Source organism: Pezoporus occidentalis, unplaced genomic scaffold (assembly GCF_034315485.1).
Source record: "Pezoporus occidentalis ecotype Australia unplaced genomic scaffold, CSIRO_AGI_Poc_V1 ctg2, whole genome shotgun sequence".
NCBI lineage: Eukaryota > Metazoa > Chordata > Aves > Psittaciformes > Psittacidae > Pezoporus > Pezoporus occidentalis.
Genome location: NW_026913855.1, coordinates 5951164 through 5972136, shown reverse-complemented (window position 1 = coordinate 5972136; position 20973 = coordinate 5951164). Strand labels below are relative to the sequence as shown.

The window sequence follows — 20973 nt, the reverse complement described above, 5'->3', positions numbered from 1 at the left end:
TACAGCATTTCTGGTCTCCTCTATTTTCCTTAATCCAGGGCAGGGTTGTAAGTATCAAGCAATATAAAAGACAGATAAGAAAAGGAACCTCTGTTAACAGGTGAGAGTTCAGGTTATAAATAAAGGCTGTTGAGGTGATGTATGAGAAAATGCATCCTAGAAACACTGATCAGCTGCTAGAATTCCACCTGAAAAGATGAATAATAAATGCAAGGATTTTGGGTAGCTTCCATTTTTAAAGGAAAATTCTGATTTTTTAAAAAGCATTTCAAAATCAGGAGGACAATACCTCCAGGAACAGCCCAAGCATTTATAAAAAGAAAATTTTCCATTCAATTGACTAACTATTATAAACTACCCACTTAGTAACCTGAGTGTCAGAAAATCCCTAAGTCCTGTACCACAGAGATGCCATGGAATACTCTGGCATAGAGTATGCAGACTTTCATTTATTTAGAATAAAATAATGGCTGTATCATTCTTGTAAGTTAACAAATAGGAACTATCTTGAAAAATATGACCAATTTACTCCTATTCCAAGTGCAAGCTGGGCATTTTACCTTCTCTAATGTGTACCAAGACACACATTTCCATAAAAATCCTGCCATTAGCAAGCCCTCTTTTCCATTCTTTTTTACTCTGAAGAGTGAGAGGAAAAAAGCCCTAAGCCATCACGTGATTTCAACACATGTTCAAGTTTCAAAAAGCAAAGCATGTCAGTCTAGGCAAAACTCCGCAGAAGCCCAAGAAAGAGTAGAGGTGTTGCTAAAAAAAAATTCCTAGAACAAACTGAACAGATTAATAGCATCTGTTACTTTGAGAACAGCACTACAACAGCTCACCTTTTTAATAGTAAATCAGTAAATTCTCACCTACTGAGAAGCACAATAGAACTCCCTAGGATTCTGCATTTAGCCCAAGACTTTGCTGAGTATTGCTTTATTTCCTGTGTGATGTACTCTAGGTTACCCTGCTCTTGCAGGAGGGTTGGACTACATGATCTTTTGAGGTCCCTTCCAACCAATTCTGTGATTCTGATTCTATTGCTTCATGATTAGAACAGTGTACAACTTTTGACTCATTAGGAGATCAGAACGTGCATTATATCTACTTTTTTTAATTTTCATTGTATTCTTCAGTCTTGTTTAATTACAGCAGTGGCAGGCCGAAACTACATAGTATTGGAGTTCAAAAATGTAGCACAACTTTCATGGGAATTTTCCACTGGGGTAAAAAAATCAAGATCCTAATACTGATGCTGTGATTGTTGCTTTTGAATCTGTAGTAAAATGAGTTAGGATAACCATACTAACAAACAAAGCCTGGAGTCCTCACACACAAAAAAAAAAAAAAACACAAAAAAAAAAAAAAAACAAAAAAACGAAGTAGAAAAATTAAAGAAAGCTAATCAACTAAATATCTATATATGTATATACAAATAGATGTATGGAAGGAAAATCCAGTTCATTAAAATCAAGTGTAAGAATTCTGATTTAACATAGGGTGACATTTGCATATTACAGAGCTTTTTTGGCTTAATTTGGCCCCTTATTCAAATAAATAAATACCCATGACACACTCCTATCTATCAGTGTTGTTTAATTCTATGAACTACAATAAATACCAGTATGGGTAAGCAACTTGTGCCATCAGTAAAAAATCCCAGCCCTACAACTAAACAAAAAGAGACTGATGTAACATTAATTTCTTTTTTACTGTCTTCCATAGCTTTCTTTTTCTCTATACTGTAAATTTCTGTAGGACAGTTGAAGGATTCCCTTTTGGCATAATAGTTTGTAAAATTCTGGTGGTCCCATTTGTTTAACATGTGCGATATTCTAGCAAGTTGATCTTGAGGCTGTTAGAAAGATGCAGTGGATCAAACTTGGATTAATGTAAAAGTAATGTGTGGAATACAGGTGTGTTATTTGAGAACTTCCAAACAGATACTTATGATAACATATTTTAAATATTCATGCTACTTTGCATGGAAATTACATTTGCAGTATACCAGCATAGGATCAATCTCATACAACTGTTTTGCAAAAAAGTAGATTAAAAATTCAAACCCCGTGGGTTCCCTGACTCCAGTTCAGTAAGGACATGCCATTGCTTTTTGCGGGCCTGTTCACACATATTTCGGTGTTCTGTGAAGTCACTCATGCTTACCTTTAGATGCATTTCTAAGTACATGGCTAAGTAAGAAACACAAAGAACTTTTAACTGAAAATGATCTGACTTTCTTATTTTGGGGATTAAGCTTCATCAACTTTTATGTGTTGGGGGTCGAGCATGGACAGTCGGACAGGTCTACAGCAAGCTGTGAGAATATGAACTTATAACCCCGAGTCAGGAGAAGAAGCAATGTCAAAATCAGCAAAATAGGAATGCAATAACAGGATACCAGTAACCGCAAAACAGGTTATAATGCCAAGCTAACACAAACACCTAGGCCCAATCATAAAAAGAATAGCGGCGCGTGGACACCTCATGGACGAAGCGGGGCAGCCAATCAAGTAGTGCGTGATCGCGTGTAAGGGAGCTCAAAGCAGTATATTAATAGCAGCCTTGTAAGCAATAAACGGAGCTTTTTGCAAATGTACATCGTGTCGGTGTTTGCTCCCCTTCACCTGGCCGCTGCATTCTGGTGACCCCGACGTGATACCAGCAGAGGAGAAGCGGACGAGAGAAGGTGAAGATCCCGGCTGCTCGAGAGAAGCAGGCAAATAAGTTGAGTTACGTGGCCACGGCTGACCGGTGAGTCAGGCAGACTGCGGTCTGGTTCGGGATGGATTCCGCTGTATCAGCGATAAAAAAGGCTACGATAGAGGGACTGTTAAGCGTAGCAAAGAAGACAGGGTATTCGATACCCCGGCAGGAGCTTGTGGACTTTCTTTTTTGGTGCAGGCGAAGGGGGTTGCTAGAGTCTACAGGACAGTTATTTTCGAAGGATCAATGGCGCAAAATAGGGGAAGAATTATGGGAAGAGCGTTCAGACGGGGCACAAGGGGGCAAAGAAGCTAGCACGCACTTATTGCTCTGTTAAGCTCATGATCGACCAGGCGCATGCAGATGCAGAAATTGCGGCTGCATTGCAGGATGCGTTGAGTGGGAGCATGAAAAACTCCGACTTAAAGGGCTCGGATTTAATCGAGTGGGGTTCTTCAGGGCCCCGGTCGACGGGGACCCGGAACGGCGAGTGAGCGGCGCCGGCAGCAGCGACCGGGAAGCGCGGGCAATGCTGCTGCAGTGGCGGGACGGACCCGGGTGCTGCGACTTAACCAAAAAAAAAAAAAAAAAAAAAAAAAAAAAAATCCGCCGCTGGGGTATACCAGACACTGCTGCATCGGGAGGCCAATCCGGAGACCGAGATTACAGGACGACCCAGAAGAAGACGATCCGGAAAAGGCTGGCCATGAAAATGGACCGAGAGGTAGCCCTGGACTTATTACAGTGCTTTTTATAAAAGCGGGGAACTGAGCCCTGAACTTTTTACAGTGCTTTTTATAAAAGCGGGGAATTGAGCCTGAGACTCTAAAGCAGCTAGCAGGTCTAGTGGCTAGGGAAAGCTAAGAGATTTTTTTTGCAGATCCTAATACAATATTTGAGGAGAGTGAGTGGCGAAAGTTTGGTGATGAACTATTTGACTCAGTGCTTAATGATTATAAAAAGGCAAAGAAACTCGGTAAACCACGGAGGGAAGTAATGAACTGTGTAAAAAGATACAAGGCAGAAAAGAAAACTGCCGCGGTAGCAACGGAGAAACTAGGAACAGACGTCCCCGGTCGGTTGAAACCGGGGGAAGATTACAACTCGCTCCCCCCCGCCCAACTCGCGGGAGCACAGGGTTTCCCACCCCCCCCCCCCCTTCCTTTTCTCCCCCTCCATCAGAAGGTGCCGCGGAGGAGGTGTAACCCCCTGCTCCCCCACCACCCCAGTTCCGAAAGTAGGGACTTTGAAAAGGACAGAGAAAGTATATTAGAAGGTATACGCATGATAAATGTCGAGAAATCCGAAAGAAAGAGGGCGGTGCCTCGGCGCCGGATCGATTGCGGCGCCACTGTGAAGCACACAGTAGAAAATAGGGATCATGCGCGAGCGGGAGATTTAAAGGAACCGCGAGCCTCTCCAACCCACTACGCCCTAGAGTGAAAAAAATTTTTAACTCAGTCACGGAGGAGCCAGGTCTGCAGATGGCCACATACCGAACGGGAGACATCTGATAACAAAGACACAGCCCTGGAGACGCTCAGTTGTAACAATGGGTAACCAAAGATGTGATCATTACTGGGGAATTTTCTGCAATGGGCATTTCTGCATATCCTGTGTTTACTACACAGCAGGGGGCTAAAGAGTGGGAAGCTCTTGATCTCAAAATAGTTAAGGAGGCCTGACAGTGACCACGTATGTGTTAAAATCCTCTTATACTCAAGCTGTATATGTTATGATTTTTTCTTGCAATTGACAGGGAGAGCCCATACAGTTTCTCTGTGATACTCATGTACTAGAAGTTGGTAAATATAAGTATGTCCAGGTTTCTATCAACCCTTGGAGACCTCTGTAGATACTGCTGGCCACTTCTTCCAGCACAGGCTGGCCACCTGTGTCAGAATGAGTGTGCATTTTGGTCAGTATAAAAGCCCAAGCCTCATACAATGTGGGGGAGGCAGAGCCTCTGCGGGGACGCCCGCTAAGGTTGAGCCTGCCACCTCGCACTGCAATGATGCTTCTCGGAGCTGGTTTGCTGTTAGTCTCCACAGGGTCCTTGTGCTTTGTTCTGTACGTGGGACTGTAGTGGGAGTAATGATGGCTTTTGCAGGGACTAAAAAAAAAAAAAAAAAGGGGGGGAGAGAGAGAGTAATGATGTTACATTTAACTTTAACCTGTCTAACCTGTCTACTTCTGAAGAACTGATAACCTGGGGGAGGGGGTATATTTGTGCCCTCCTGCCTACAGGTCCATGGCGACTGTGCAAAGTTTGTGAAGCCCTGCCATGAGCTGGACAGACGAATGGATAAACCTGATGCCTCAGCTACAGGAGCTGACCGTGAATACCCCAAGCAGAATGAGATAGAGGAAGAGAAAGAACAAATAACTGCAAAACATCACTTGGGGACAACTGAAAAGTAACATCCTGAATATGTGTGCTTGTAAAGTAGCTATATTAGAGGTTGTGATTTTGTGCATAAAACCACCTGTATTTACTAGCTAGTTGCTAATAAGAAACTGCACCTTGTATTGTATAGATTTGTCACTTGTAAAAGAGATGTTAGAGTATGGAAATTTGCAGTAGCTGCTAGAAAATGCTAAGGCAAAAGCTAGAAAAATTTTAATACAATGGTAGTGTTATGAAGCAGGTGATGGAACAAATTAAGAGGGGGGGAGAATTCCACTGGTAAGAAATTTCTTTGGCTAGTCCTTCACTGCCATCAGCATTTTCAGCATGCTGCTGCACCCTGTAATAGTTACTCTGCTAATGTAAATTTGTGTGTGCCTTGCTGTAGTAGCGACTTGTTACTGGATAAAACAAAAGGGGGAAGATGTGGAGACAGTGTTCTCACAGGAGAATGCATAATTGGTACATAAACTTTGAACAGTCCTGAAAGATACAGCAAGGCCATGAGAGGCCCGAAGAAGCTTAAGCAAGCAAGATAAGAGGCTGGAATTCACCAAGTTAATGAGAACTGTGGACTGTTGGCAAGCTTTCAAGGTTGAGTTCTCACACCTGTGTTTAACCAATTATATGTTAGTCACTAAGGGTCTTCAAAACATGTATCCAAACATAATATGCCAAATCACTGTAAGTGCTTCAGCCAGGGCCTTGGCTCAACTAAGCAGACTGGGTTGCTGAGTTGCTAAGCAGACAATTCTACATCGAAGGCAATTTCTGATTTGTTTTAATGTTGACTCTGTAAGACATGCAACACTGCAGAACCTTTTGTTGTTGGAACAGGGACATGGATGTGAAGATTTTGATGGAATGTGTTGTATGAATCTGTCTAATCACTCAGAATCAATTCATAAAGCGATAAAAAGGTTAGATGACTTAACTATGAAATTAGCTGTTAATGATTGGGGTTTGGATACATGGCTGAGTGGCTGGGGAATTACGGGATGGATCAAAGATATTATCAAGGGTGTTTTAATGATATTTGTATTTACATTTTTATGCTTAATGATTATTCCCTGTATCTTGCAATGTATCATGCAGCGTGTACAACAAATAACTAATGTCTTATTTGAAAAAAGAGGGGGAGATGTTGGGGGTCGAGCATGGACAGTCGGACAGGTCTACAGCAAGCTCCGAGTCAGGAGAAGCAATGTCAAAATCAGCAAAATAGGAATGCAATAACAGGATACCAGTAACCGCAAAACAGGTTATAATGCCAAGCTAACACAAACACCTAGGCCCAATCATAAAAAGAATAGCGGCGCGTGGACACCTCATGGACGAAGCGGGGCAGCCAATCAGGTAGTGCGTGATCGCGTGTAAGGGAGCTCAAAGCAGTATATTAATAGCAGCCTTGTAAGCAATAAACGGAGCTTTTTGCAAATGTACATCGTGTCGGTGTTTGCTCCCCTTCACCTGGCCGCTGCATTTATGGACAAGAGGAATCACAGTGTGAAAATGTGTTGGTGTAAAGCCCTTTTTTGACTAAGTAAATTCAGATCAGTGATCTGTTATCTTGGCTTAAATACAAGCCACGCATTTTCATATATTAATGACAGAAGAAATCTGAGAGACTTATGTTACAATTTAAGAATGAGTTACAATATCTTTGTTTTGTCAGGGAGCATTGTTTTACATGCTTACTTTGACATTACGTTTCCCTCAAGTAATATAACAACTTAATATAAGTGGTCACTTAAATCACTGTAATATGGGCAACTCAGTGAGGTTTTGCATTGTATAAGAATGGGAGATTTCTTTCATCGTTTCTTTTTTTTTATTATTCTTTGTATTTGATTGTTATAATGACACTGTCACTTGTGTTGTCAGTGAGATTCCTGATGCAGTCCTGTATTAGATCTACATCTTCATTTTATAATGTTAACAGTAACAACAGAAACCAATATTCTGCTTAAGGGGGAAGAAGAAACTGTATCCATTCTTACATGAGAAAAAAAAATCGTAACAGGAATAGTAACATTAACTTTTTACCATTTTATCATGACCAAATTAAGACTTTGTGTTTTAAAGTACAGAGAAATGTGAGCTAGTTGTAATTTACAGAAACCATGAACATCTTTCAAGAGACTTTACTGTATAAAAAGACTGGTTGATCCCTTTGAAAATCATGTGTTTTACTTGCAATATAAACCTCATGGTGATTTGCATCGAAACAAATATTCATGTTGGTTAAGTTAGGCTACTATACCTGAATAAAAGTAATCAAAGCTTCTCCACAACTGTGAATGAACATTTACTTTTCTGCTGCATATCAAGAGAAAATTTGATAGGCAAAGGCTCTAAAACTTAGACTTTATCTGGCTGTCTTTGTGCAATCACTGAGTATGAAGAAATGCATATACTAAGAATAAATCTAATTCTGCTATCTCACATGACTGTAACAATGCCAATTTGCATTTATGCAATACGTTTATCTAAAAAAAACCAATATAGGCATAACCATTGTTGGTATTTTTTCACAGCTGGTGAAAGCTATTTTTTTCCTTCTCAAGAAGCCATACCAAATACATGATGCTAATGTGATCCTACAATGCACCCTCAACATTAAACACACATTTAACATTTATTTGGTCATGGTTTTGTTCCTGACATAATCTTAGATTATGTTTTAGAGGCTGTCCACTTTCTTTGCAGCATAGCAGGGCACAGAGTAGGTGGGGAGACAATAGAGTGTGGTTTTCACATCTTCTGTCTATCCATAATTATGATATCTTAATTAGAGTTCCATAAAACAGATACACATGTGGTCTACTTTTCCAAAATCCTAATGGAAATCTGATGGATTATTACAATCGTAATCTCTGTTTTAACAGCAATAAAAATTTTTACAAACTTTCTATTCAGTATTTGCATCTTACAGCACTGTTCCAAGTAAGTATGATGTATAATCTACTTTATCCTTGATCAAATATTTAAAAGGTTCTGAAAAATGCATTAGTGGCGTTCGTTAAATCAAAAAGGTAAGTCAGTAGTCATCATAAGCTACTGACATCAGAGAAGACAGCTTCCATGCTCTTGGTTTGAGACATCCCATCAATAATATTGAATGTTTCTTTATTCATTAATTTCTGACTACCAGTCTTCAAGATACACTCAGTTGTACTATCTTCCTTGAGGTACACTGCGGTAGTGTTATTGTTTTGATATCCAAGATGTGAAAGAAATCTCTAGGGGGTAGTTCCAATTTCTCATAAGGCGTTACTGAAGTTGCATGGTGATGATAAAATTGTATTTGGAAGTAGTTACTATGCGTACAAACCAGACAGTTTCAGAGTATTCCTACCTCACCTCAAATGTTTTCACCTAACAATGCATGCACAGTGAAAGTGCTTTTTGTAAGCAATATGTCTTTTTGAAGCAATTCTGTTATCAATGTCATGCTGTCCTGGATCTCTGATGAAGTGCAGTTTTAGGAAAATCTCCCAATTTGAAAAATGATGTGTCAGTGTCTTCCATACTCTGAATTTAAGGTCATTAGCTTTGAAAGGTCAAAGTCATAGCAAAATTCATTGCAATTTAGAATCTAGAAATTCGTTTGGTCTAATCAGAACAACCAAAGTATGAGACATAGTGGCAGAAAGCTTCTGGAGCTATTTCATAGATCATAGCTGTTAGTCATACAGGAATTTCTAAATGGTAAGCAAATATGGTATCTTGCCAGACTGATCATTTAGACGATTCATGCATGGAATTACTATTAAAGTCAAAGGTAATCTTCCTGAATTGATTTAGTAGCTACTTCTGGGGTTGAGTAATTTTTAGCTATGAATCAATAGATAATTTCCTGGATAGAATACCTGATGAAGAAGTATTTTGAAAGTCTTGTGTTTGTGAGTTTTCTAACAAAGAACTCCATGAAAATTAAGCAGCTTTAAGAATATTTGGAACAGAAAAGAAGTCAGTCTGACATTCTTTTTAGTTGTAATTTGAGAAACACCCAAAACTCACTACTTAGGTTGTTCCACTTATTTTAGTGTACACTGTTCAATACAATTTTATATATTTGTGCAATGAAGTATGTTCCACAGACAAACCCAAGTAGGTTATAACTTACATTACTTACTCAGTAAATGTCCAAGCCCTGAGTGAATTCTGCAGTCATCCTGGGGACTGGGCAGTGATGGCTCAAGGCCAGCTGTAATAGAGTAGCTACCTGGCATCGATGTTGTTTGATACAGGGATGTTTGAGAAGCCCTGGCAGGGGCTTGCCCCCTCTGATTCAGGAGTTGTAGTTATCCTGAGCCTCTCCACTGTGGTTCCTGCCTGAGCCACATTGCACCCATGCCTCTGCTTGCCATGTATCTTGCTGATGTGAAGACCCCTGGCTTGATTTCAGACCTCCATCATCACCATGAATTTGCCAGGCAATCCCTGGCCAGTCATCTGGCCCTGGTTACTGCTCTGCTCTCCTGTAGTCTGGGTGCTTTGGTGCTGTGCCCTTGTCAGTGAGGCCACTGCCCTGCCTGCCATGCTGTCACCCTTGGCTCCCAGTTTGCCTTCCTTATGGAGCAGAAAGCTGTTGGTGCTCCCTGATTCTTCACTCTTGTATTGTAGTCTAATAATTTAAGATTCCAAACAGAGGACAATCATGCAATTGCATATTGTATACATATGCACAGTAGCAAAACACTTCATTTTATCTCTAAAGAAGTATTCTTTGTCTTTTCCCAGATTACTGAAACCCAAAATATATGGCATAGAATGTTAAGCCTTTATTTTAAGTATGGCATGTATGAATACACAGGAAATATATAGATCATGAGACAGAGATTAATAATTAATAAAGCTTCACTATGCAAACAGTGATCTCACAGATGGAAGAAAATTAAGCACAGAAGCATAGATTTTCAATGTTCACTGCAGAGGTAGGAATGAACTCTAGATTTCTTGAGTGTCAGTCTACAGCTGTACTCACTAAGCATGGACCCCCCTTCCTGCCCATGATTTGCTTATTGTTCAGTTATATAGGCAGAATAATACCTTTCCAGGGTATGCAGAAATAGTTGAAATACTGAAGAATAAAAGATAAGCAAAGAGAAGCAATGAATTTTAGCTAACATGACTCCACTGCTGTACTTCACAGCCAGCTGGAGATAAGAAAAACCATGCTGAAGACAGGGATGAGACAGTGATTGATAGTCTTGTTTGAGAGATGGATGAGATCAGCCTGACAGTTTCCGGCAGAAATTGTATTTCCTGCTGTTCAGGCAACTTAATTTCATTTATGTTCATTTATGCCAGCTGGGTGTATCTTATTCTTCTCTTCCCCCTTCCATGTGCTGTAGTTTCACTTTTTTTTCCTAAATGGCAGCTTTACCTTTAGTAAAAAATGTAATTAAAAGACAGTTATTCACTTAATCCATCTAGCTGACATTTCTTTAGTTTTCCCTTTTGAGTGCTTAGTGAAAAAAGAAAGCTTTATGTGCTCTCTATTACAATTCTACCTGGAGATATACAATTCAGACCACAGGCCAGTGTCAGTTTATTGACACTGACCTGTGAAATATTTCCTGTCCTGTTATCTGTCTGTTGTTCTCTAGCTTTCAAGGTCTGTGTTCCCTGTGACTGAAGTTATACATCAGCTAACCGTGGGAGTGTTGCTCCCTTTGCGCTGTACAGTAATGCATCAACTATGCCACCATTAAGATAAATTATGTTGTTTTGTGAACATCTGAGTCTGTATTTTTCAGTACAAAAAAGCAGCTGTGCTTGAATTAGGATTTATAATGTCACTTAAATGTCAGAAATAAATTGATTATTTAGCACAATTTTGGCAAGGGAATTCAGAGGATTCAAGCTCGTGTTTTTTGTAACATTGTATTTCTGTTGTAATGAAGCAGAAAATGACAGGAAAAGAAATAAGAAAAATATCAAGGATAGGCAATGATTTATTTATTTATTTTCATTCAGGTTTGAATTATAAAGTTAGAAGGTACTGGTCAATCTGCAAACTTTCAGCAAACCTGCTAAGTCTTGCCAAATGTCATTGGTCCTAAATCTGAGCAGCAGAATGTAAACGCTGAAAGTATTTTACAGTGGCAATAGCAGAAAAAAAAAAGGAAGAAAATTCAACCTCTTGCATATTTTTTAAGCATACAGATTTTTACATACCATATCTAACACTCTGAATATGTGGACCTGTGTGCATTATTTATGTAAGCATAAGTTTATGTGAGTGTTCTAATGACTGCTATTCAGATTGACAAGTACATACCATACTAAATATTGTACAATATTAGGATTAGCACTGGCATATGAGGAATCAAGAATTCTGTTCACTGGAAATTTGAAAGAGCAGATGAAATGTTGCTCAGAAAGGAAATACAGGAAGGACTAGAAAGCACCTTACAGGCTACATTTCTATGATATACCAAGTGTATGAAATATGAACAACTGATTTTGAAAGTACATGAAAGAAATTTATACAACCAAAGTCAGATCTTCACTTCTTTGTGAGGGGCCATCATTATAGCATCAGTAGAGACAAAAATGGTCAGGAGATGTCTAGTCACACTTGACCCTGTCAATTGGACATTTTGGCAAAGGAGGAAGGGGAAGCAGGGAATGAGAAGAGTGAATGCTTCTATTCCTTTTACTTCTCTTCACTCTTTATGCCAGCATGGCTTATTCAGCCATTAATATCTCAAAGGAAGCAGCAGGGGAGAAGTGGGATAGACTGAACAGAAGCTCTGATCTGCAAGTGGCTACGCTTGCATGCGTCTGCATTCCTGTTGTAGCTGCTATGAGCTTTCATCACCTTCACCTGCAGTTAGAGCAGGCTCTAGAAACAAGGTGAGCTTCTGCTCAAGGTTTGATACAAATATAAAGTGAGAGTGACTTCAAAGTTAAACATCCTCATTGTAGAACATTATGGGGTTATTGGAAACATACATTAAGGAGGTAATACAAAAATTCCTGCTCCTTTCTCTGAGAACAATAAGTAACACATGATTCAATAGGCTAGACCTTTATTATGTTATGAATCTGTGAGATATGTCAGTTTTTCAGCACACATTAAACTCAGTGCGTGATGTTCATATTATGAAAATCTGTCAGAAAAACTCAGCTGCAGTTACAGTACCAGCTCTGATGGTCATCTCTAGATACTCTAAAATACACTGTTTCCCACCTCAATCCCCAATTTCCTAGATTTCCTTTAAATTTCCTAAAATGCCATGTGCTGCTTTTTAGATGAGTTCTTTCCCCTATCCTTGCTAGCTATAATCTTTGAACTGCAGGAATAAATTGAGATTTTTGTCTGAGTGGAAGCACTTACTAAAGATTTCACAGAGCGTGTATTTTAGTATTGCTAGAGTAAAACCAATTTGTGTATGGACTTAGTATTCTAAGACTTTTGTTTTATCCTGTCAGGTACATAATAGTAATCGTTAACATTTAAAAAAAACTGTGAAAATTTAAATATTCCTCAGTTGTTTAAAAAAGACTAGTGGAGAAAGGAAAGAACATCACGCTAGTTTGAAAAACACATTTTAAAGTTCCAAAAAGTGAGCTCAAGACAGCACAAAACACATTGTACCGTGAATGAGAAAATGTAGCAACATTAATTTTTTAAATGTTTATGTGGCTTTTTGCATATTAGTTTTATGATGTCAGACATATATATATTTACTAGAAATTTGTTGGATTTGTCTCCCATCCTTACTTCTGAGAATGAAAACGTCCCTTGATGAAAGTGAACAATTCACTGAGAAAGGATGTATTTGAAGTCTGACATGCTGAAGTATAATAAAGCTGTACCTTGTTATGGTGCCTTGTTTTGCTCTTCAGTTTAGTCTTGGCAAATTACTGACCAGAAACAAAAATATCTACAGATACCTAGAAGAAATTAAAATAAAAATTAAAAAAAAACAAAAAACAAGGTGAGCATTATGTTATATTGTGGAATACATTCTGATGGAATGAGTAAAGATCAGAAAGTAAAAGCAAAGGAAGATAAAATGTAACATGGGTGTTCTACATTTGAAACCTTTTATATTACTCTGATTACACTAAGAGCAAATTTTGAAAGGACAATAAAGCAGGTCTAGTACATTTCAATAAAGAACCTGTTACAACAGGTATTTAAATATAAGGTGGAAAATAAATTATTTAAGGTGGAAAAAGTAGTGTTTAATATTTGTAAATAATATTTTGGCAAAATCAATATATAGAAACAAAAATTCCCTGAAGGCCATTACTGGTAAATTTTTTTGTGAATCATTATAGAAGCTGAATGAACAGAGTTGGCCAGAGCCAGGTTGGCCAGAGCCAAGAGGCCAGGTTGGACAGAGCCTTGGGTGGCATTGTTTAGTGGCAGGTGTCCCTGCCATAGGAGGGGGGTTGGAACTAGATGATCTTAAGGTCCTTTCCAACCCTAACTATTCTATGATCCTATGATTTAATAATTTCATTAATAATCTTATTGCAAAATATAGTATTGCCGTAACTGAAGGTATTGATGGCTGCAAGTACAATGAAGTGTTACATGGGAGGATCAGAAATTTGAACAAAGGAAGTTTTTCTTTTGGCGGAAGGGAAATGAGAAGAAAAAGCTGGGGTTTTGTTTTTTTTTCACTTCTAGTAAGCCTACAAAAATAAAAAGGAAGAAATAAAAGGAAATAAAACAAAGTCCTATGCTAATGAGATTCTTCTGTTTTGAACCACTGTTTTGAACTGCCATGAATTAGATGGACTTTTACAGAATTATACTGGGCCCAAAGTTTTGGTGCCTTTGTTCACAATTTCCAGTTTTACTAGAATAAAACTAAACACCAGCTCACACAGGGAAATACAGTGATATGAATTTTTATTTTCTATGCTATTAGACATAGGACAGAGCTGGTACTGGGAGTAATTACCAGCACCAGTGATTGTTCCTTCACTGAATGAGGAAATAAAGAATTTCTGATGGCCCAACCTAGTTTGCACAGCTTAAAATCTAGGGTAGAAAATGGGACAGATTGTGAGCTGCTTCTTCTACTACATTTCAGCTAAAAATTTTGACTGCATGATTTGCTATACTGGCCTCATATTAAGGCATTCAAAAATGACTAGGTTCTTTGAATTTATCATTTTTACAAATGCAAAGATGTTCATTTGCATTAATTTGTAGGTCCAGGATTTACAGTAATGATTATAAGAAGCTAATAGAAGGCTGATATACTTTTAACTCCACTTTCATATGATGTATGAATATATTGAATGATACATTTCCAGCATTTCAATGAAAGTTTTCTGCTGACATGTAGTAAGATAACTGACATGGCACACATGTAAGTGGACTTGTCAAAGGGCTCCTCTCCTACATCAAGAAATTCTGAGGTACAGCATCGGGAGGATTTTTTGATGATGCATCAAAATGATAATTTTGGGAATATGTTCCATGTTTGGCATGGAAGAGAAACATGTTTCTGGCAAAACTGCATTTCTGTAATGACCATTGTGCCACAAACCATTTTAATTTTCTTTTCCAAAGTAATGAACATACATTCATAACTATCACTGGCCAAGAACAATTTTGCACCTGCTTTCATACAAGATACTGTCTACTAAGACAAATGTGTAAAAGCAGAACTAAGGAAATTCTTTTCCCTGGATATAAAAAAAAAACCAAACCACCATTTAACAGAGTGACAGAACAAAAGGCTATACAACTTGTTCTATGTTCCACCAGCTGCCACATTAAGAGAAATGAACTGGCAATTCTATGAAATATTGTCAAAAAGTAAAATTTAATTGGGTGTTAAAAACTCAAGCAAATATTATTAAGTCTGGCATATTTAACAGTCTCAAAGAACTGTGAGCATACTTTTACAAGCAAAGGAAAATTGGATAGAAGAATTGCAAAAAACAGATTTTTTTTTTCTCATCTGATAACTTGCTCTAGATGTAATTAAAGGGCCTTACGTATTTATTAAAGTTTTTAAAGTGGAAATGGTACAAGGAAGGGAGGATGCTATTTTTAAGCAAAATGAGAGAGAAAAAGGTTATAAGCCTGGAGAAGACAGCTGAATATTAAACTGACAGAGAAAGAGGGGAAAAAACAAAAACTTAAGATTGTCAGAAAGATTTAGGTGTGTTGTCCAAAAAGAGGCTAGAGACATTACTACTACAGCACTGTGCAAGCTCTGTGACTTGTCACCACAGCTTCTTACAATTAAAGGGAGCTTGGAGGTAATGACAGATTTTTTCCCCTCCATCCATTTCTTTATAATCTGGTGGGGGGGGGGGGGGAAATCACACAATAACGACTTTTACTTAAACTGAGTTTACATGATGCTCCACATGACTGTAAACTGTCCAAATGCACTCATCTCTGCATAGACAGAAAGCAGAAAGCTTAATACCATTTACTTCCCACAAGTATATTGTGTAAAGTGATTCTGTACAGTTAGTAAGAGCAAGTTTAGGGCTAAATGATGGGAAGGCCATATTATGCACTAAATAACTGTGTTACTACGAAGTTCTATAGACATTAACCAAGGACTTGAGGTAGCACAGGCTATTGCAGTGGTATTGCATTCCATCTGTGAGTCAATAAAACAAATACAAAATGTTTTAAATTCCACAGTTTGCACACTTTCCTTTTACAGTCTGCAGAAAATTTACAAGAAATGGTAAAGAAAACCACCAGGTGTCAGTTGTGGCTAGTTGGCAACTGAACTGTTGTTGTGGTCTGTTTTTACTTCTTTGTGTCTTCCATATTTAGCATATGTAACAATACTTGCTCAGTCATAGAAATTTCCAACCAGCTTTCTTTGAATGAGGAAATAACTTTAAGGAAAGAATTTCTGGGTTTCACATTAAATTCAGCCATGGTATATATGAGGACTGGGGGCTATATCCATACAAGTATATTAAATGTGCCTGGGACCATTCCTTAGCACTGAGGACAATTAGCACAAGATACTATACATACATGCCATTAGCTATCCCAGAATGGAAAATTAGATGGCTAGATGCAAAGTGTCTGGTAAGAACAGTCACTCAGCCATGCTGACTCTAGACTGGTGCCGGTTTGGGAAAGTGCTAGCTAGTTGGGCTGCAGCATTTCCAGGCACAGGTGTAGCAGCTTCCCAACACACGGTTTCCAGCCTGGGATCTGTTTTATTTCCTAGTGCAAGCAGGTGCAGAGTTGCGCTCCCCACTTGCACCCTGTCTTCCAACTGTCATTAAGGGAGACAGTGTAAACACTTTTTCTTACTTTGTAACATAGTGACTCAGACAGAGGTGTGGCTGATGATGGCATTCCATTGAACAGAAATCTGCCTCTCACCGAGTAAAAATTGCAGCAGAATCTAGGTGTTTTTTGTCAAGTGAGCTGGGTTAGTGTATGGCTCCTAAAACTTGCAGTGCTAATCCTAAAATTATTAAACCCTTCTGTAGAACCTGACCTTTCATAGCACTTAAACTTTGTGTTTTTTTCGAGTACATAAAACTCCAGAAAAGAGTACTCTTATTTAAAACAAGTGCCTCTTTTGATGATGGCCTGGAAGGCATATGCATAGAAGGGCAGAGTGTGGCTTGCAGTGGGATTCTTAATTTAAACTTTTATTCGCAGAAGGAAATCACAATTTTAGCAAACCTTTAAAGTGTGTTATTCTACTGAGTTATAAATGAAACAGTATAATAAAGGGCTGCTTCTGTTATACAGAAAGTAACTGAATAACTTAGATGCTTTTTTAAGTTCTGAGCATTCATGTAGCATAAACTATTTAATTATAATAATATTTTTTACCCCCTTTGAAGTCATTGGTAAAACATTCCTGCAAGATTTGAAAGAGAAAAATAAAGGGTTTGAATTTTTAGCAGAGAAGGCTCTTATTAATTTTCTCTCACTACAATAATTGTAAAAATACAATTCTGTTTCATCTTTAATGCAAGACAGAGAAGTGAAAAGTGAATTTTCTGCCTTAGAAAAGAGATTACCAATAATGAAATTACTGTCTTCTTGTAAGTATCAATTTGCTGTTTAGTAATGCTGACACACTGTTTCAGACTTCTATGATGTACCGTACCAGAGGGGAGCAGATATGACTGCCATTTGAATTTCTGCTGCAACTCATCATATTATAGTACATGAAATGCAGGTGAAAAGCTTCATGTAGGCAGGTGACATGACACTAATAACACAGCATTTACCCAAATCTACTTGCTTTGAAAAACTCATTAATTCATACCTGATACCTAAAAGAATGATCTCTGGTTTGGTCTGTGAAGAACCCCTTTACTTCTTGCCTTCTGCCAAAATCTTACCAAATGCTACTGCGCTTCTCCTGCTAGATGTAGAAGGAGTTTTAAGGGATGAAGATGCCACGAGAAGACACCATACTGTCCTTCTCTAAGTCCTCTATTTTTAAAGGGAGCAAAGAGGTTGTGGAGGACCTTCTGAGGTAAAATTAAGGGACAGCTCAAGGTCTCCAGTACATACCCTAGAGGATGTCATATACCGTAAGTTCTCCTCTAGGGTCTGTCAGTTGCCATTCTGAATTTTGACTCTATGGACAACGAGAGCTCAGTGGGATGTGGAAATGTGTCAGTGGAACAAACTCTTCTCCTTTAAATTCTCTTCACATTCCTATATCACATCTGAAAGAAGCTATATATTAATAGAGTCTCAGAGATACTCATCAGCACTTCTTCTCTGAGGCAGAAGCATCAGCGAGGAGATTCATATTCTCCAGAGCCCAGGATGATCCCATGAGGCTAGAAAAGACATGATCTGAACGGAGAAAAAAACCCATCATGCGTAAGAAATATTTAGAAGCTTTCTGAAGAGAAAAATCATCCTTCATATTGGGTCATAACAAGTTAAGAAAAATACCACTTTTATTATTGTTCTTTTCAAAGCAGTCTTTACAGATGCCTTCAATATAGTTTTCTTCACAATTATTTTATCATTCACATATTATTCTCATTTTTTCCTGTTAGTTATCAGCCACATCAGATTTTTTTTTGGTTCATGGCTCTTCCATTACCTTTCCGAGCCCAAACCATCAGCAAAAAAAAATGTGTTAAAGTCTTTTGCTAGACTTCAGCTAAGTCTTCAGTGCCACAAGCTACGCAGTTTTTTGCAACACTTTAAATGTTGAACCCAAACAAGCAGAAGTTTCCCTGAAATACTTCATAGTTTGCTGTTTATAATGGAAAATGAGCCTCTGCATGACCTCTGCAGTACTTTTCAGTCCTTCCCAAATAATTATTTTAGAAGAAATTTAGGTACTTGATGAAATGACATTTTGGTATCTTATACATTATAACTGTGCAAGGAGAGCATAGAAATGGTTTTAGAAATCATATCAGCATTATAAACATATGTGGATGTAAAAGAAAAGCTAATTGTTTTTTATTGTTTTTTATTATCAAAACACATTCCTTTTTAAAATTAAAATGGCACAAGCTGTAACCTTTAGATCAGAAGTATCCACACTAAGTTCTTAAAAAGGGAAGGGGTGTACAGATATGATCCTCCTTACAAAACTGAGGAGAGTAAAATACTTTATTATGCCATACTAAGCTATTGTTCTAGATTACAACAAAACTTCAGAACACAGAACCGGCAGGAGTGGCATGGTATGTTATTTACTGACTACTCTGACATCGAAGGCAGATAGGCCAACTTCATCCCAATAGACATTTTATGCTGCTTTGTCAGTAAGTATGGCTTCATGATTTTGGATGAAATGAGCTACCAAGTCCCATAGAGGCTCAGAGATCTTTTCTACAGAAACACCTATTCTTTCTATTTTTTTTTTCTTAAGTTCTACTAGAGAACAAAAGCAGACCAGTACTTACCCCTTGAGATGTCACTATTCTATTTACAATTCTAGTTTAATCCAGAACTAGGTTGTGTTTTCTTTTATTATTAGCACAACATCTTTTTCTTTTGTTTGCATATGTTTAGAGTCACAATAATGCACTGACTGCAGTTGCATACACTGCAGTCAGTGAAATACATCGGGGTATGTGCTTCTGAATCAGAGAGCTACTACGTCTGAAATGTTCCAACTTCTACAAGCTGTCAAGTCCTTTAATAGCACATGTTTTTAAATATTTTGAGCTAATGTACTAAGTGATTATGAAAAAAATCCCTTGGCATCTTCTCTAAATAATGTAGCTGTTGTGTGAGAAAATGGGGCATTTCTGGTAGGGAAAGTAGAGACAGTCTGAACAATTAAATCTAGCACCCTGAAACATGAAACTGTTTAAATGAACAGAAGAAAAGTAACAGATAGACGTAAAGGTGTACAATTTGGTCTAAGCTTAAAAATGCTAATTCTGTTCAAATAAATGTGCCAGTAAACCAGCTCCTAGCTTTAACAATACCCATGGAGTGGAAACAGATTTCAGAAAGCATAGCCTTATCACTAAATGTAGATAGATGACCTCTCTATTTACCATTATTTCTTCCACTGATTCCCCAAACAGCCTGAGGAAACTGCATTTACCAAGATCTCCTCAGATAGCTTTTGCAAGTAGAGCACTATCCATCAGTATCAGAATCACAGTCCTCTCTTTCATATCATATTTTGAGCACATCCTGTAATCTGACCTCTCACAGACACCAGCCAAGTGGAAACGACAGTGAGTGACAGTAACAGACCAAATAAGATGGCTGCCAGGAGTGCAGAGAGACCCAGGGACTTCAATCAACTGAACCACAAACCCATTAAGTGGTTTAATTTTGTGTATCCAACTGTGGGGCAATGTTTACAGCAGGTGAGAGAAATATATGCAGAAAAAAAAAAAAAAAAAAGGAAATAAAAAATAAAGCATGTATAGGAATAAACTGTTTGAGAATTACTCTGAGGAGAAATTAATCTTAAGTTTGTGGAAGGTGCTACGAACTTTACATGCACATGGAATAATAAACTGTTCCATGATATGACTGTACATTTAAAAAAAGGATTAATAAATTAAATTAGTTTTAACTGGTAATGCAGAAAAGTAAAAAGCCACCATGTTCCATGAAGACAGGCTAGCCAACTTGATTTTTGTTTTTTAGTTGTTTTCCTTCTGGCTGGCACGGCAGTGGCTGAAATGCAGAAAGCATGTATTTTAACTTGAATTAAAGGTACAGTTGCATTGACATACATTTACAGCCTTGCATCTCAAATGATATCTCAAAACCAGTGTAAAAAGAAATATGGCACAATACCATACGTATACTTTTAGATATTGTAAAACTATTTTTGATTTCATCTTCTCTATCAAAGGCTAGTTTCCTCATTTTGTATTAGTTATTTCAAATGCTGTTAAATCTAGTTAACTCCTAAATGCCAGGATATGCCTACACTGTGCTTTCTGAGCACCTCATAATGAGATGAGGTGAAGATCTATTGCCCCCCACTTTGTTGCACCAATAGCATGGTTTTGATATATGGTGAACTTGGGCAATAACTCATGACATAATAAGCTGATAAATATAAATCATGAATAAGCACTATTTATCTAATTGCAGCTGGAAAAAAAAGTTTATAAAACATGCATAGGAATTACAAAAGTTGTCTTACTGTTGTTGGTGTTTTGGTGGGTTTGGTTTTTTTTTTGTTTGTTTGGCTTTTTTTTGTTTTTTCTTTTACTGTATTGGATCTGCTTAGGAAGCAATATTTTCTTGTTTAACTAATACCAGCCAGATGTGCCTTGTTGAAAAGTCAGAAAGTTACTCGTTTATAATTCTTCTGGTTATAAGAAAACCCAGATCAAATACACCTGTGGGGTAGCTGTAATGCAGCTGACAGGACTCTACAGAGCACTCCAGACAACTGTTTTAAGGCCACTCA

The 20973-nt window shown here is 38.0% G+C and overlaps 1 long non-coding RNA gene across 1 annotated transcript in view; it reads right to left on the bottom strand.

Annotated features, from left to right (window-relative positions):
- Nucleotides 1-20023: 20023 nt before the first annotated feature.
- LOC134163134 (uncharacterized) overlaps nucleotides 20024-20973 on the bottom strand; it is a 474220-nt gene continuing 473270 nt past the window's right edge. The window contains exon 3 of the long non-coding RNA XR_009964585.1: nucleotides 20024-20225. This is a non-coding gene — a long non-coding RNA (uncharacterized LOC134163134). The remainder of the gene's footprint in view (nucleotides 20226-20973) is intronic.